This window comes from Rhagoletis pomonella, unplaced genomic scaffold (assembly GCF_013731165.1).
Source record: "Rhagoletis pomonella isolate Grant_MI unplaced genomic scaffold, Rhpom_1.0 Rhpom_scaffold_00006, whole genome shotgun sequence".
Classification (NCBI taxonomy): Eukaryota; Metazoa; Arthropoda; class Insecta; order Diptera; family Tephritidae; genus Rhagoletis; species Rhagoletis pomonella.
This window is the reverse complement of record NW_023458560.1, coordinates 16,638,231-16,653,530: the sequence shown is the minus strand read 5'-3', so window position 1 is coordinate 16,653,530 and position 15,300 is coordinate 16,638,231.

Below are 15,300 nucleotides of genomic sequence, written 5' to 3'. Positions count from 1 at the left end.
CAGGAAAATCATTGTGCCAGTGGTCAAACTTGTAGCAGGATTTAAACCAAACTATCGACGATGCAAAAAATGGTGGAAATAATCCCGGAAAGTTCCCGAAAGTCTCAAAAAACCCGTATCGCTGTTTCTCTCTTCTCTCTAAGAGGCGCCACACCGCCATTTTTCAATCAGATCTGTTCCTGTCAATTTCAGTTAATTTACAAAACAATATCGCTCGAATGAGACAATTTATAGGCCTGCGATTTACAACTTTATCACATCAGATTGAATTCATTGCGTCATTTCAGCTCCCCATGAAATGCTACTTCCTCAATAGTACGTTGCAAAAATATCAATTTAATATTTCCGACAATGATTGATACTTCAGCAGCCAAATTTTAGACAGCCCAAGAAGCGAAAAACTTTCAGCTGGAACAGACGAAACCTACATACATAGGTATGTATGTGTGTGTAGCACGAGTGTTTGACAACGGCGTAGTAAATTCCACAAATGCAACACGAGGTTGGCGCCCCACCGGGTGCACTAAAAAAAATGGATTACCAACGTTTTTTTTCTCATTGCTCTATTTTGCAACTCATTGTGCGTCTACGGGAGTCAGTCCTAACATCGGTCTACATACTTACATACATATGTATGTACACAGCACACTTGCGTTTTGATGAAAAAATTTGGAGTATGCAGCTCTAGCCTCCTGCCCATGGGCACCCTACCACTTTTTGGAGTTGTGACAGCAACAAATGTTATTATTAATGATAGCGTTTCAAGCGCAAAAGCAAAGTGTTACAAATTATTGCATTTAATGTTATTACAATATAACTTTTAGGCTTATTAGCATTAAGTAAGTGGTTCGTCTGTGGCTTTTTTCGACAGTTGCGGGGATACAAATGTAAATAAAATATGTATCACGCTGTGTCGTCTGTAGGTCGCTCAACAGCGGGCATTGTACCCGTACTATATTTTAATTTTAGTTTGTAAGTTTCTCTATGCTTTTCACATGAATTATGCAGATATCTAAGTGATTATGTTGTTTTATTTTTTAATGTGATTATTTATAATTTAATAACTTTTGGGTTTGTTACGAAAAATTGCTGCATCACTTTGCTGACCCAAAATTTGTTCAGTGCTTAAAAAAGTAAGTGGCATTGACTAGTCAATTTCAGAACAGCCAGACTTGACCCACATATATATATGTGTTAACCAAAGTAACACAAATCGAGATGGATGAAGAACCCTAAACGAATTGTTCAGAATGCAAGTATGAATTAAAAGAGGGCGTGGGCCTGATTTGTTTTCACAGCCGACTGAAAATAAACATTAAACCATGTGGTTGTTCACAATTTCCTGGTTATCAAGTTATCTGGTTAGGTGATTATATTTTTTTATTCAGTTTACAACAATAAAATACACTACAGAATAACAGTTTTTAACCATATAACCTAATAACCTGACAAATGTGAAAAGCCACAATGTTTGAAAGTTGGGAGAATAAAAAATGCTGCGCCTTTACATAAATGGATTCACCCAAAATATTTACCGCACATCCGAATATAAATCGCGTTCATTCATGTCTCGGTCATGACGCACAATTGGACACATTAATTATTTTTTCAGAAAAACATATTTTATAACATTTATCGGAGAAAGCGATTTTTGCATATTTGTCACAAAATAAAATCAAAATCGTGAATATCTTCGCGTGATGACTTTCAATGACTTTCGATGTTGATTAGCACGGCAATTCTGGCAACTGTCTTTCAATTCACCACAGCCTTTTGAAAGACAAAAGTCTTTCGTAAAGCAATTGTCACTTCTGGCTGTTGAAAGCACTTTACTCTTTCGAAAAACTTGTTGAAAAGTCACCTAATGAAGAGGTCTTACCGTTATTCTGTTGGCGTTTAAAGTTTTTTTTTTTAAACTTATATATAATAAAAAAATAATAATAATTCAAAAGAGAGACAAAAACAAAATAAATAAAGCAAAAGTATATAACAAAAAGTCAAAAATTAGAATAATCAAAAATATATTATTTTTAAAATTATTAAGTCTAAAACATGAAAGAAAACTATATTACAAAAAAAATAAAATAAAATAGAAAATAATTACATAAATGAAATTAAACAAATATTTTCTGCTTAAATTGTAATTAAAGCAAGTGTCAAACAAATTTTATCTTAAAATCATGTTTCTAGGGGCTACTGTTTGATGGAAATGGAAATCGCGAAGACCATCTGTTGAAATTAAATTTAAATTATTTAATAATCAATGCATTCGATTTTCCAAAATGAGACGTCAAACTAAAAGCCTTGGACTATAGAAAAATAAATAAAATAGAAAATAAGTTACTAAAAATTACATAAATAAAATGAATCAAATATTTTCTGCTTAAATTGTATTTAAAGCAAGTGGCAAAAAAAAATTATCTAAAAATCGTGTGTAAAAATCGGCTACTGTTTGATGGAAATGGAAATCGCGAAGACCTTCTGTTGAAATTAAATTTAAATTATTTAATAATCAATGCCATCGATTTTCCAAAATGAGACGTCAAACTAAAAGCCTTGGACTGTAGATATTCAATAAGGTATTACTTTTTTGAAAATAATTGCCACCTTTTAAAAATTTATATTCAAATTATTACAAAAAATAAATCAATCAATACAAACTGTGTATCAATCGAAATGGTTTTGAAAAGCTTTGTTTCTTAACTGAACTATAGAAGGGTTGCCACCTGTTTAAAAAATCATATTAGGTAAAAGAAATATGTATAGGCATATGGGTGCCAAACGAAAGTGGTGCAGGAAGTTTTACTTTGAAAATATTTTTAAGAGGGCTGCGACCTGCTTGAAATGTCGAATTTAGTATACTTATACACAAGTTATACAAAATATCAAAATATGGATGTCAAACGAAGAAGTGTTAAGAACTATTTAGTGTGAGCGCTAAGAATATTTGGAGTTAGAAGAGGGTTGCCACCCGTTTAAAAAGTTTAATTCAAATTATTTTACAAGTTAAATGAATCATTAAAATATGGGTATCGAAGGGGGTTTGACCAACTTTTATTTCTGAACTGTATTTAGCGGGGCTGGCACATGTTTGAAAATTCAAACTCCACTTAATTCATCAGTTAATTAAAATATGTATCGCGGTGTCCGGCGAAGGAGGGTTAAAAATGATTAAGCTTGCAAATACTTTTGAAGAGAGCTGCCACCTGTTTGAAGGGTCTAAATTAATTAACTAATTCAAAATATACAGGATTTTTTTTATATCAGAATCTCATTTCTGAGAATAGTGCAGATATTGAATATAAGCCCTGACCTTAATTTGGGAGGGTTGCCATTTGTTCCAACAATCAAATTCTAATAAGTTCATCAGTTTATTAAAATACTTGTGTATCACAACGTCAGACGAAAGATATTTAAAAGGATTTAAGTTTGAAAGTACTTTTGAAAAGGAAATTTAAAAATGAGAGGTCAAATTAAAGACCTTAGCCTGTAGATGTTTGATAAAGTTTTATTTTTTTTTTTTCAAAAGTAAAGGGCGATTCCAAATTTGATGAAATTAGAACCTGCACTTTGCGAGACTTCAATCAGAACGGCTGCACGGTGTTAAAAGAAATATGACACACGGATTTCTTATAACTCTGACAAGGAATATTTTATAAGTTTTAGAAATTCAATTTTGGGCGTTTTAACGCCATGGGGCTTCACTAGTAATATTAGTTAAGTAACGCGTACCTTATCCACATTTACAGTAGTTAGTTTTTCAAATTAATTCTTCAACATCTATGTTGAAAATGACATTATGACAAAATCACTTTTTGATGTGCTCATTGCAGTCACTTTCTTAACAACCCACATTTTCTTACTTGTAAAGCGGTCTTTTGCGAGTTGGCCAACTTACAAAAGAGTAAATAAAATTAATTTCATTGGCAAAAGTTTTATTACATTTTACGCTCATTACCGACACCCCTACAAAGTGTTGCGACAGCGCTGAGCTGACATTGTTAGGCTCTCGTTTCTTGTTCAACCCGCTCTACCCATGTACTATTTACTAAGCATACGTTTTTCCAAATTAGTTGGGCGTGTAATTAAATGGAGTTTTTGTAACGGAATTTTCGACAGTCAAACTTTGACTATTAAATAATAATTATTATAATGTTTTGCTTGTTGTAAATGTTGTTGTTTCTGGAGCGTGAAAACGCTTTTGTCGCGTTTGTTGCCATTTTGTTATAACGGAAAAAATGCTTCTGTTAATTTCGGTAATGAAAGTTTCGCTTGAGTTTATTACCTATTTGGCCAACCCGAAAAACCAAGCTAAACAATATCAGACAACCATCAAAATTTCGCTATGTGTACATAAATGTGTGTGCCCAATAATGATAACAGTTATGGGCGGAAAAATGATTGTCCCATTCACAAAGTTTTTAGTTGATGATGATGATGTCAGTTGTCATGGGTTAATTGACGCTTGGCAACATAATTGCGAAAGTCATTTGCTAGGTAATGACATTTTACAAGCTTTTTATTAATGTACAGTAGAAGCTCAAAAATTAGAATCACTTTGTAATTGAGAAGTGAAAATTTTCGAATTTTTCTAATATTCATCTAAAAATTTTTTTAAAGCAGAACTAAAACAAAGCAGAGATAATTTACAGTATGTTTTATTGTTTTTTTTTTTCATATAATCTGTTCTACAGGATTATTTTTTGGCTGCTTAAGACATGATACAACGATATTCAGCAGAGTGCTTTCGCTTTCATCCAGAATCAATTTTTATTGGACTTTATGCAGATGATTACAGACCTCGCAGAATCAAAATCACGATCTAGGTAATTTAAGATTTCAACCTTTTGCTGTCTTGGAAACAAAACTCGAATATCCTGAGTCGAAAACCAAGCCATGATCCACAATTTCATTTACAACAAATAGGAGAACGCTGGAAAATGGCAAAACTCATGTGATAACATTTATTGATATTTAGAGATAATTTATTTTTGAGACTCCAGTAAGTTAAATTATTTAAGTCACTTAGCAAAAGTGAAATATCTGACAAGCAGGTAACTCTACTAAAAATGTTCAAGTTGTCTGCATAGAGTACATACGTATGTGATTCTGTTCGACACATAGGACCTTAACCAATAAAGCAAAGTTAAATGGAAATCTATTTTTCCAAGTTTTTACAATAACATATTATGGGAGACAATAACGAACGACCTTGAAATACCTGTGTAAATAACATTTACTTGAAATCCGCTTTTAAATGATGAAATACAAAATTGGAAAAAGTTCCGCTAGATTGGAGATTGTGGAACGACCATAGACAAAGCCATGCTGATGAAGCGCAATAATTTCTTTAACAGTGAAGAATAGTTTTTCTGCCACGACTTTTTCAAAAAGCTTTGAACATGTGGTGAGTTTAGATATGGGGCTGAAGTTTCTAAAATCATTCTTACACGGTCAAAAATTTGGGTTTAATTTTTAAACCGCGCTGGGACTACTGCCTCTCTTAATCTTTTATAGTCTACTTTTTAAACCAGTCAACAGTTTTAAGCAATTTTTAATATATTCTGATTTAAATTTTAGTCCAAAAAGTTCGTGGTTTAAAAATCAAACCAAAATGTTTTAATTCTAGTTTCTAGATTTCATATATAGAGAATTTGGTTTAAAATCTAAACCGAAATAGAATATGTTTGCACACAGCGAAATGTGGTGTTGATTCAAACTCAACATATGAAAGCACATTTACATGGGTGGCTGTAGCTGAGTGTGCAAAGATGCTTGATACAATTGGTTGCTAGCAAGGCTGTCCGGGTTCAATCCCCATCAGACGGAGCATGAAATTTAAGATTTTTTTTTTATTCTTAATTATGACGTAATAGAAAATGTTTGGGTTTAAAATTTAAACCGAACTGTTTAAATTCTGTTAAACTGTTAACTAGAACGTGCCACGATCGAATTCGTCGAATTTAACGGATTCAACGGCTTTCTGAGCAGATATTATTGAAAATACTAATCAGTTTTGAGTTTGTTGGACATTTCTGAATAAGAATAGCTTTATTCCGGTTAATTTATAACAGTTTTAAAAAAAGCCTTTTTCGCGTAAAACGTGGTTTCTCCAACTATTTACTGTGTGTCGGTGACGAAATCGTATTTGAAATTTGAAAAAAGATTTACGGAATCCGATAGACTCTAAGAATATTTTCCATTGTATGTCACATTTGCGGTATTTGTGAAACCTTTCTTTGGCGAATGTATGTACCTCCAGAAGGTAGGTTGGTTGGTTGGTTAATTTAAGTGGATTGTCACTAAGGTGACAAGCAATTAGCAAGTTTGCCATTTTGATTCCACAACTCGTGCAACCTACAGCCATTTGACCCATATTAGAGTAATTTCGTATTGATCAGAAATATAGGCCAGCTCTCTCCTACATTCATCCACTAGCTGAGATCTAACAGAGTGAGAAGAAAGTGCCTGAATAGCCGCTTGGCTATCCGAGAGGATGTTCACTTGCGTTCTCGCGGGTACATTGTCTTTGATGTACCTTACTGCCTCCTTAATAGCAAACGTTTCGGCCTAGAAAATGCTTGCATAGTCTGGTAGGCGGAAGGATAATTTTAGGTTATATTGCTCAATGAAGACCCCAGCAACCCCACCGCATTCCATCCTTGACGCATCCGTAAAGACAGTTAAGCCCTGCAAGTACCCGAAATCTTCCTGATTCCAGTCACTGCGGCTTGGGAATTTCGTGCGGGGTTTGTGGTGAACCCAGGTCTTCGACAGGATATAGTCAGTGAGCAGCGCTTTAATTTCAGACCGTATTGCGTCTAGGATAGAACCGTGCCCGAACGGTCTTTCCTTCCAGAGCCCCAGGGCACGCAGTCTGATGGCGCTGTTAGCTGCTGAATTCTCGATGAAGATAGGTATTGGGGATTGTTTTTAGTTCGTCTTCGTACAGAGAAATGTATTGATTATATAAGATTTTATCAAGCTCGTTAAATTGAGCCGAATACTAAATAAATATATTTTTCCTCTAAGGAGCAATTCTTGCTGGCTTTGTATAGATTAAAATACTTGTTTTTACCTTCCTTTTATTAACTCGGGATGTAACTATGTAATATTGATGTGCCTAAAAGATGCAGTGATTTCTATTCTCAAGTTACATACCTGATGACAGTACGAATGGCAATTATAATAGGGAGGTTTTAGTTTTTTAAACTATAATTTTATTTTGATTACTCAACGTCTTTAAGTTCTTGGTGTAAGAGGGTAGTTTATGAATTCGAGCGGGCCGAAGAGAGAAGATTTTAAGATATTGTACAGAAAAGAATCTAAGCATTCGGATAGACTTTTTGCAATAAAGAGAGATTTCCAGTCAATTTCTATGTAAAATTCTGGAGTTCAATAATCAAGATTCGCACCTTTGAAGTCGATAGACCACGTATCGTTGGTAGACACTGGAGCAAACCTAAAAATTTTAAGAGATAATGAGAGAGGAACATGATGCATGCCAGATTTACATATTGGGGAATCATATTCCTTTCAGTAAAAAATGTATTTCTCATGGAAAAAATTAGATATATTATTTAACTTAATAAAAAAAATTTATCTGTGTTAGGTTGAAGCTAATACTAGAGCTGGAAAACTATGGATAGTATCGATGGCTTTGTAGGCACTATCGATAGTTTTCACTCATACATACATTATTCAGTAAGAGTAAAAGCCTGCTTCATCTTGTAAATCGGAAGGGATATTTAGCAAAGCAGGGCAAATAATTTCAGAGCGAAGATGCTGCTTGAAGCCAAAAAACGTAGGTAAACTTTTGTCCCTTAACCAAAATATGGACATATTTTAGCAATTCTGATCTCATTTTCAATAAAAGTTGTTATGTTTAATTTTCGGGATTTTTTAATCAAAACTATCGATAGTGTCGAAATTTTCGATAGTATCGATACTATCGATGGTTGTGAATATCGACTATCGAAACTATCGATGGCCACGACCACCGATAGCTTTCCAGCTCTAGCTAATAAGGGTCTAAAAAGTTAATTTCGTATTTCCAAACAACATTCACAAAAACACGAACAAATGAAATAGTAACTCAAAACTAATCATACAGAAACGAAGATAAAAAGGTTTCTCTAGCACCAGAACCTAAATTTCTAATTTAAGAGCATTCAATGCTTCAAAATATTTAGTTCTGATAACTAGAAGATTCTATTTTCTGCGGGTTCTAATATGGGAGCTTCTACTCTATTCAATAGATATTTGTTGTAACTACACTGCGAAAAGTGTTTATTAATGCTTGAAAAACGTTATCCAAAAGTATGTACAGTGGAGGTCAAAATAATAGCAGCAAAATTAAAAATGACGCTGTTGGCAACTTATCTTTATTTATTTATTTCTAGTTATTTTCATTTAAAAATATGGGTTTGAAGTTTTAAAGCTTGCACAAAGTTCATAAAAACTAATATAACTTAAAAAATGTTCATCAAAATTTAAATTTTTTTAATTAGATTTCCTAGAAAGATTTCGAGTATGCAGTTGTATAGCCCATTCAATTTTAGAAAGTTTCAAGTCGCTAAAGATTGCCGTTGATTTTTTAGATTTTTTTTTTGTGAAGTGTGTTGCGCCTTTTCTTCCATATCAAAATAAGTTTTGTTCATGCGTTATATGGAAGAAAGAAAATGCGCAACACTCTCCATAAAAAAATTCTAAAAAATCAACGGTATTTTTTAGCGACTTGCACTTTATTATACTAAGAATTGAATGGGGTAATTTAAAAAAATCGAAATTTTAATGAACATCATTTTAAGCTTAATTAGCTTTTGCGAACTTTGTGCAAGCTGTGAAACTCATATTTATGTGGTACCTGATATATGTAGATCGTCCCATATTTTTAAATGAAAATTATTAACAATTGATAAATAAAGATAAGTTGCTAACAGCATCATTTTTAATTTTGCCGCCACTGTATGTACTTAAATATATCAGACATTTAACAATTTTTCTTCTCTCCCATATAAACTTTTTGCTTTCAACATAACCATTCATCCACAAGGTATACCTACGTAGCTTTCAAAATGGCCGCTGCAGCCATATAACGGACATGTGTGTAGAGAAGAGCTATGTAACTTTACAATCATCTTTATGAAAATTGCTTTTAACTCAAACAAGGCTGTCAATGCCTTGCTGCAATAAAGAACTTAAAACAAGTGCATCTGCCTACATTCCTACGGTCGTATATATGTAGGTATGTATGCATAAATATACATTTGTACACACCTCGTACAGTGGCCAAGTATGTGTTGACACTTGCCTGCATTTGTTGTAAGTGACGGCATCGTCGGCATAGTCGTCCTCATCGTTTCCTTGGGTGGCGATGGCAGGCACTGTCTGAAACATACTCTCAAATATACAAACATACATATATACATATCATATATACACATGTATACATTCATATGTACATTTCCTGGTCCATTCGCCCAAAGGCGCTCAAGCTTATATTCACAACTCTTTCCATAAAGTTGCACATCCAGTCTAGCTATTTTCCTCTGTTCCGTATTTTTCGTTGATTTCAAAATTGCTTTCACCCATCTGTGTCTTTCACCCTCTACTCTGTCTTGTCGACCCACCCGGGGCAAACAAGGAGAGGATAATGATGTTGCCGCTGTGGTGGTGGTGACACCGGCATTGCTTGCGAAAATTTGCCACTTCAACAGCTCCTTGCGAATGCCCTAAGCGTTTGTGTGAACGAGCGTTGAGCATTTTCATTTATTTTCCGGCACTAGAGAGCGTACTCGTACACAGCTTTCTAACTCTATCTTAGCCGGTTCGCTTCTTACGCTTTCCCATATTTCCGCACTAAACTTCATCGACATTTTTTTTTCTTATCGTCGAAATTTTCATTTCCCAGTTTTCTTCTACTTTTTTTTTGTGTGCAAAGCTCAGAAGTTGGGAAGTTGTGAAACGATGCTAACGGAATTTTAAGCAGCCACTTTAGCTGCTGAACTCTTGCAAGGATACTGGCTGATGTGGAGGGGAAAGGAGGTGAAACAAAAAGTAGATTGTGCTGTGAATTTTAAACATTTGAAAAAGTGGAAATTTCGACTTTCTGTTGGCTTGTATACTGGTAGTAAGTTAGAGCTTTAATGTCTTTTAAAATTTTTCACTTTACCTTGCGTAATCCAGAGTCTAGACGAATTTGGATTTCCTAATATTTACTGCCACCAAGGACGATCTATTGTAACATAACTCTACTTGGTTGAACGTCTTATTTGATCCATGTAACTTCAAGGGGCCTCGTGAGCCTCTCGTTTGAATGCTATTTGGTTATGTTCTCGATAGCGATGTCTGGGCCTGGTAAGGTCTTCATAGTTGCGCATAATGTTCCTGCTCCTCATGACACAACCTTCACTGGTAAATCACTCGCATTTTGGAAAAACGATTTATTCCCCGTATTGCGCTATGGTCAAGGCGAATTCATGAAAGGTTGTAGCGATAGTACAAAAACAAAAACAACATGTACATTATTTTTGCTTTCGGTACACAAATGTCAAATCTCAACTGTTCTTGGTTCAAGGGGGAAGACGGAAAAAAATTCCATCACTCTTACTTTCGTACTCACTTATAAGAATATTTGACATCTGTGTACCGAGGCGAATTGAAGCATCTGCTCTAGCAACACCACCTACCCTATCCCTATGTTCATCTCGTTGTAAAGCTCAAAGAGCTCACCGATCCTTCATCTCAGCCAATGCGTAAGGCCGGTAAATCTTCCGCAAAATCTGTCTCTGGAATACTCAAAGAGCCGCTACTGCGCCATATACCAGCACGGGCATGATGAGTGGCTTATAGAGCGTGGTTTTCGTACGTCAAGAGAGGAATTTACTTCTTAATTGCCTACTCAGTCCAAAGTAGCACTTGTTGACAAGAGTGATTCTGAGTTGATTTCCATGCTGACTTTAATAATAATAATAAAAGATTGGCGCTTACACATATGTTAGTGTTTGGCCGAGCTTCTGAATTTATTATCGGTTTTAATGCTGTTTGACAAGTAAACGAAATACCCTAATTTCTCGAAACTATAAAGCGGCTTTAAAGCCGACAAATGGGTGGCGTGTGTTGATCCTAGTCTCGCAGGTCTTTTCCAAGTTTTGGCGTATTGTGAATACCTGGTCTATGGTGGATTCTCCAGGTCTAAAGCCACACTTAGAAGGCCCAATCACTTCGTTGACGGTGGGCTTCAGTATTTCACACAATACGCTCGATGAGACCTTGTAACCTATGCTTAGAAGGTTGATCCCGCGGTAGTTGGCGCAAATGGCGGGTCGCATTTCTTTTGGATTGGGCAGAGCATTCTTAAATTCCAGTCGTCGGGCATGCGTTCATCTGACCATAATCAGCATCAGAGTCATCACGCACGCTGGAAATTTACTGTAAAAAATTTCTCATGCACATACAACTTGTATGCAGTGTTGCCAACTCCAAAGGTACAAAAATCCCATTCTTCTTTGAAAAACGCCCTGTTTATTCCATTTTAATATTGGAAAATCCCATTTATGAATATTAAATATTAACAGTTTTTAAGAACAATATATGTATAAAGAGTAGATACAGTGACTCAAACAAATGACCACGGTAAATATCAGCAACAGATGACACCACGCGCGTGTTGAAACAATTGTTTTGGAAAATAAACATTTTTAAGCGACAAAAAGGGTGTTTTGTTTTAACTCATTCTAGTCAAATGACCACGTGTTGATTTTTTTTTTTTAATATTTGTAATGTTTTTTGAGCTAGCTTTTTTTGGTATTTTTCTATAAAAATACCGTCCGAGGTTTAACTGAAATCATATCACAGATTCACACTTTATACAAAATCTAGGAAAACTCAACAAATTTTTGTAAAAATTTCAGTATTTGCTAATCTAAATCTTTAAAACATTTTTGGGTATGCAGTTTTATAGCCCCAACAAATTTAGTGCAATGAAGTGTAAATTTCAAGCGGCTTTAATATGAAATTCATGCTTCTATGGGAAAAAGTGCAAAAATCCTATGTGTCCTCAATAGAGACTCGATCCACCAGTCACAAAATACTGTCGAATAAACTAAAAGTTTTTTTTCCAAATACAATAATGCCATAAAACCATAAAATGGACCTTATCATTATACTAACATTCTAGAAAGCCGCTTACTATGCATGAAATATTTTGATATAAAGTTTGTCTAAAATGCGAAACGAATCCATCCACTCAGACAGGTGGGTGTCGTCGTTGTCTCAGCCGTCACTCTTGGAAAAATGAAAATTTTCTATGTAAATCATATAACTAAGTTTTCTACTGTATTAGTTTCGTGTTAAACTGATATTTGAATTCAGATCTTAACAGTTCGAAATGCCGAATTAAGGGATAAAAAGAAATTACTTTAAGTTTGAGGAAAAACAAGTTTTAATGTCCCACCCGTCACATTGGAATTAAAAGCAAAAAAAAAAAGCAATAGAACCATAAAATTATATTTAGCTAAAAATCCCATAATGAGACGCAAAATCCCACGCGCCCTTTTATGGTGCGAAAATCCCAAATTATGGGCGAAATCCCACGAGTTGGCAACACTGCTTGTATGCGACCAACCGAAATTGAACGGCGTGCTGAGTGAAATCAATGCAAGCCAATTCGGGTGACGCAGAAATACGAATTATACCGCGTGCGTAGGTATCTAAACGGCGTGCGTTTATATTAAGCTAGGCTGATAATCAGATGGTGGAACATCGACTCCGTCATTGGCTGGGAGCTCGGGTTAGTCTTCTCCACTACTTTCAAAGCTGCTCTCATTCAATACGGTGGAGAAGTGTTCCCTCCATAATTTAAGTACGTTCAGGACATCGGTCACTAGGTCACCATGGTCGTTCTTACAAGATTTCCCCTGGTCTTGAAATCTTCCGTAAGTCGCTTAACTCCCTGGTAAAATTTTTGGGCGTTTTTCTTATCGGACAGCGTTTCAAGCTCCTCGAACTCACGTATTTCGGCCTATCTCTTCTTATTGCGGTAAATACGTCTCGCTTCCCTCTTCTGTTCCCTATAGCAGTCTCACATAGCTAGCGTTGGGCCATATCGCAGCGTGACCCTGTAGGCGGCATCTCTTTTCTCATACCTTTTGTTCTTCAGGGCTCGCTGAAATCCGATTACTTTTTCGGCGGCGGTACTCAGTGAACGGGAAATGTGGTTCCACTGCTCGCATATGTCGGTTTGTTGAAGAGTGCTCTAAGAAAGCAGGCATAAGAGTCGAGTGGCGAATAAATTGGCCGTCTGATGTGATTGCAGCTTTTCGACGTTGAGCTTTCCTTGCATTGTTGGGCTCATATTTTTTTGGTGCACAGGGGCGGGTGCGTATCTTGGCTGCAATAGGTAGTGGCCGGAGTCGATGTTTGGGCCTCGGAGTGTACGTACGTCCAAAACACTTGAAGCGTGCCTTCCGGCTATCAGAACATGATCGATTTGGTTTTTTGGTCAGATTTGGTTTGGTTTTTCGATCAGGAGACAGCCTGGTGTACACTAATACAATTACAATAAAAAAACTATGAAGAAACTATGAAGAACAAAGACTACCTACCACTCGCGAAATAATTAAAAAAGCATTAAAAAAGATTTGTAATTATTTAAACAAATGATGCTATGCATATTTGTATAATAATATTTTCACAATTTCATGTTTATTGGTAATAGAATCCGATTAAAACATTTGGGTGGCTACATACATTTCCTTAATCCACTGATTTATAATCGACTATTTATGAGTATTTTTCTGACTTTTAATTTCGCCAAAAGACTGGTTTTGTCTTTCGGCATTATATTCGCAATCAATTTAAATTTTCGTTGCCCAAGGTCCCACGTGATCTGATTAGAAAATTTCCGGACTAGCTTACATGAAGACAGGTCTGCTGATCGCTTAGATGCTAAGGTCTAGAGCGATAATATTATTCTGGTGCGATAATCATATTTCAATGGAAATGAGCGGAAAGAATATTTCCAGTTTCAGTTATGGGGAGGAAAACACAGTTCTACCTCGACTTTGTTAGGTCAATCTTTATTTTATTTCATGTCATTTTCATTTATGTTGTCAGTCAATAGCGAAAATTGGGGACCTGTATTATCAAGTCAGATTTTTAAGATATCCATAATATTTCGGTAGCCTACTACAAACTATCACAGTAGTCCCTTATAAGAGAGGTCGTAAAACCCCTTACACGACTACCGCAACATCACCCCTGCCATTGCCTAATTGAGCAGAATTTCATGCTTTAAACTCTTTACCCGAACTAACAGGCAACTAAAAATCTTTAATCCTTAACCATCACAAAATCAACTTTAATCCCATTCCGAGCGTGTAAATTATGCCATCATAATATTTTGATTTCTCTACAACGGTCTTCAACTTTCTACACGCCGCTACATATAAAGTAATCTAATTGCGGCAATCGGGGGGAAGTTTAATAGACCACATCAACGAACTCTTAGTAACCCTAACAACAAAATCAAAATTCAGCACAAACAACCTAAACACACTCATATCGTCGCATATGGCTTATCAGTTGCCTGAAGAGTAAATCGCAGAACAATGGAGGAAGGGGACGACGAAGGTAAATTGAACAGATCATAAACAAACACCCCTTTTTGTGAATAAATATTTTCTGAAGTTGTTTATGAAATTTGTTGTACTCATAGAATTGCTTGAATCATTAAATGAGCTACTTTTAATCGCATCATCTGCAGTAACTTTTAGGCGGTGGAGGTGCTGTGCTGTCTGCTTGGGCTTGTTGTGGTTGGCGGAATCGGTAATCGCATTGGTGGCAGCGGCAGCCGTTTGAGGCATAAGGTGCACATTACTCAAAGCCACGCACGCAATAACTATGTATACTCGTACATATGGCCTATACATTCTTATAGGGAAGATATACTCGCACATACATACGACTCCTCATCAGCAAAAGTGTGCGTAATAACCGCGTATTCAAGCGCTGTGAATGAGTTTAACACGCGCCAACTGACGTTTCACAGATTCACAGCAAAAAACAACGCAGAAACTCACAAAGCCTATCAAATAAGCAACAAAACAGATGCAGTGAGTTTGAAGGTACACTCAAACTCTTTGGCGCTGTCCTTTGTGATCAGCGTCGGCAAATCATATTGGTTGCGGTTAGGGATTAACTCCCGCCGCCAGACAATCCTCCGTGCGTTGGCAATCTCTCGGCAGTCAGTGGCGCATACGTTATTTTTAGTTGACAAAATATGTTGCCACTTCGTGC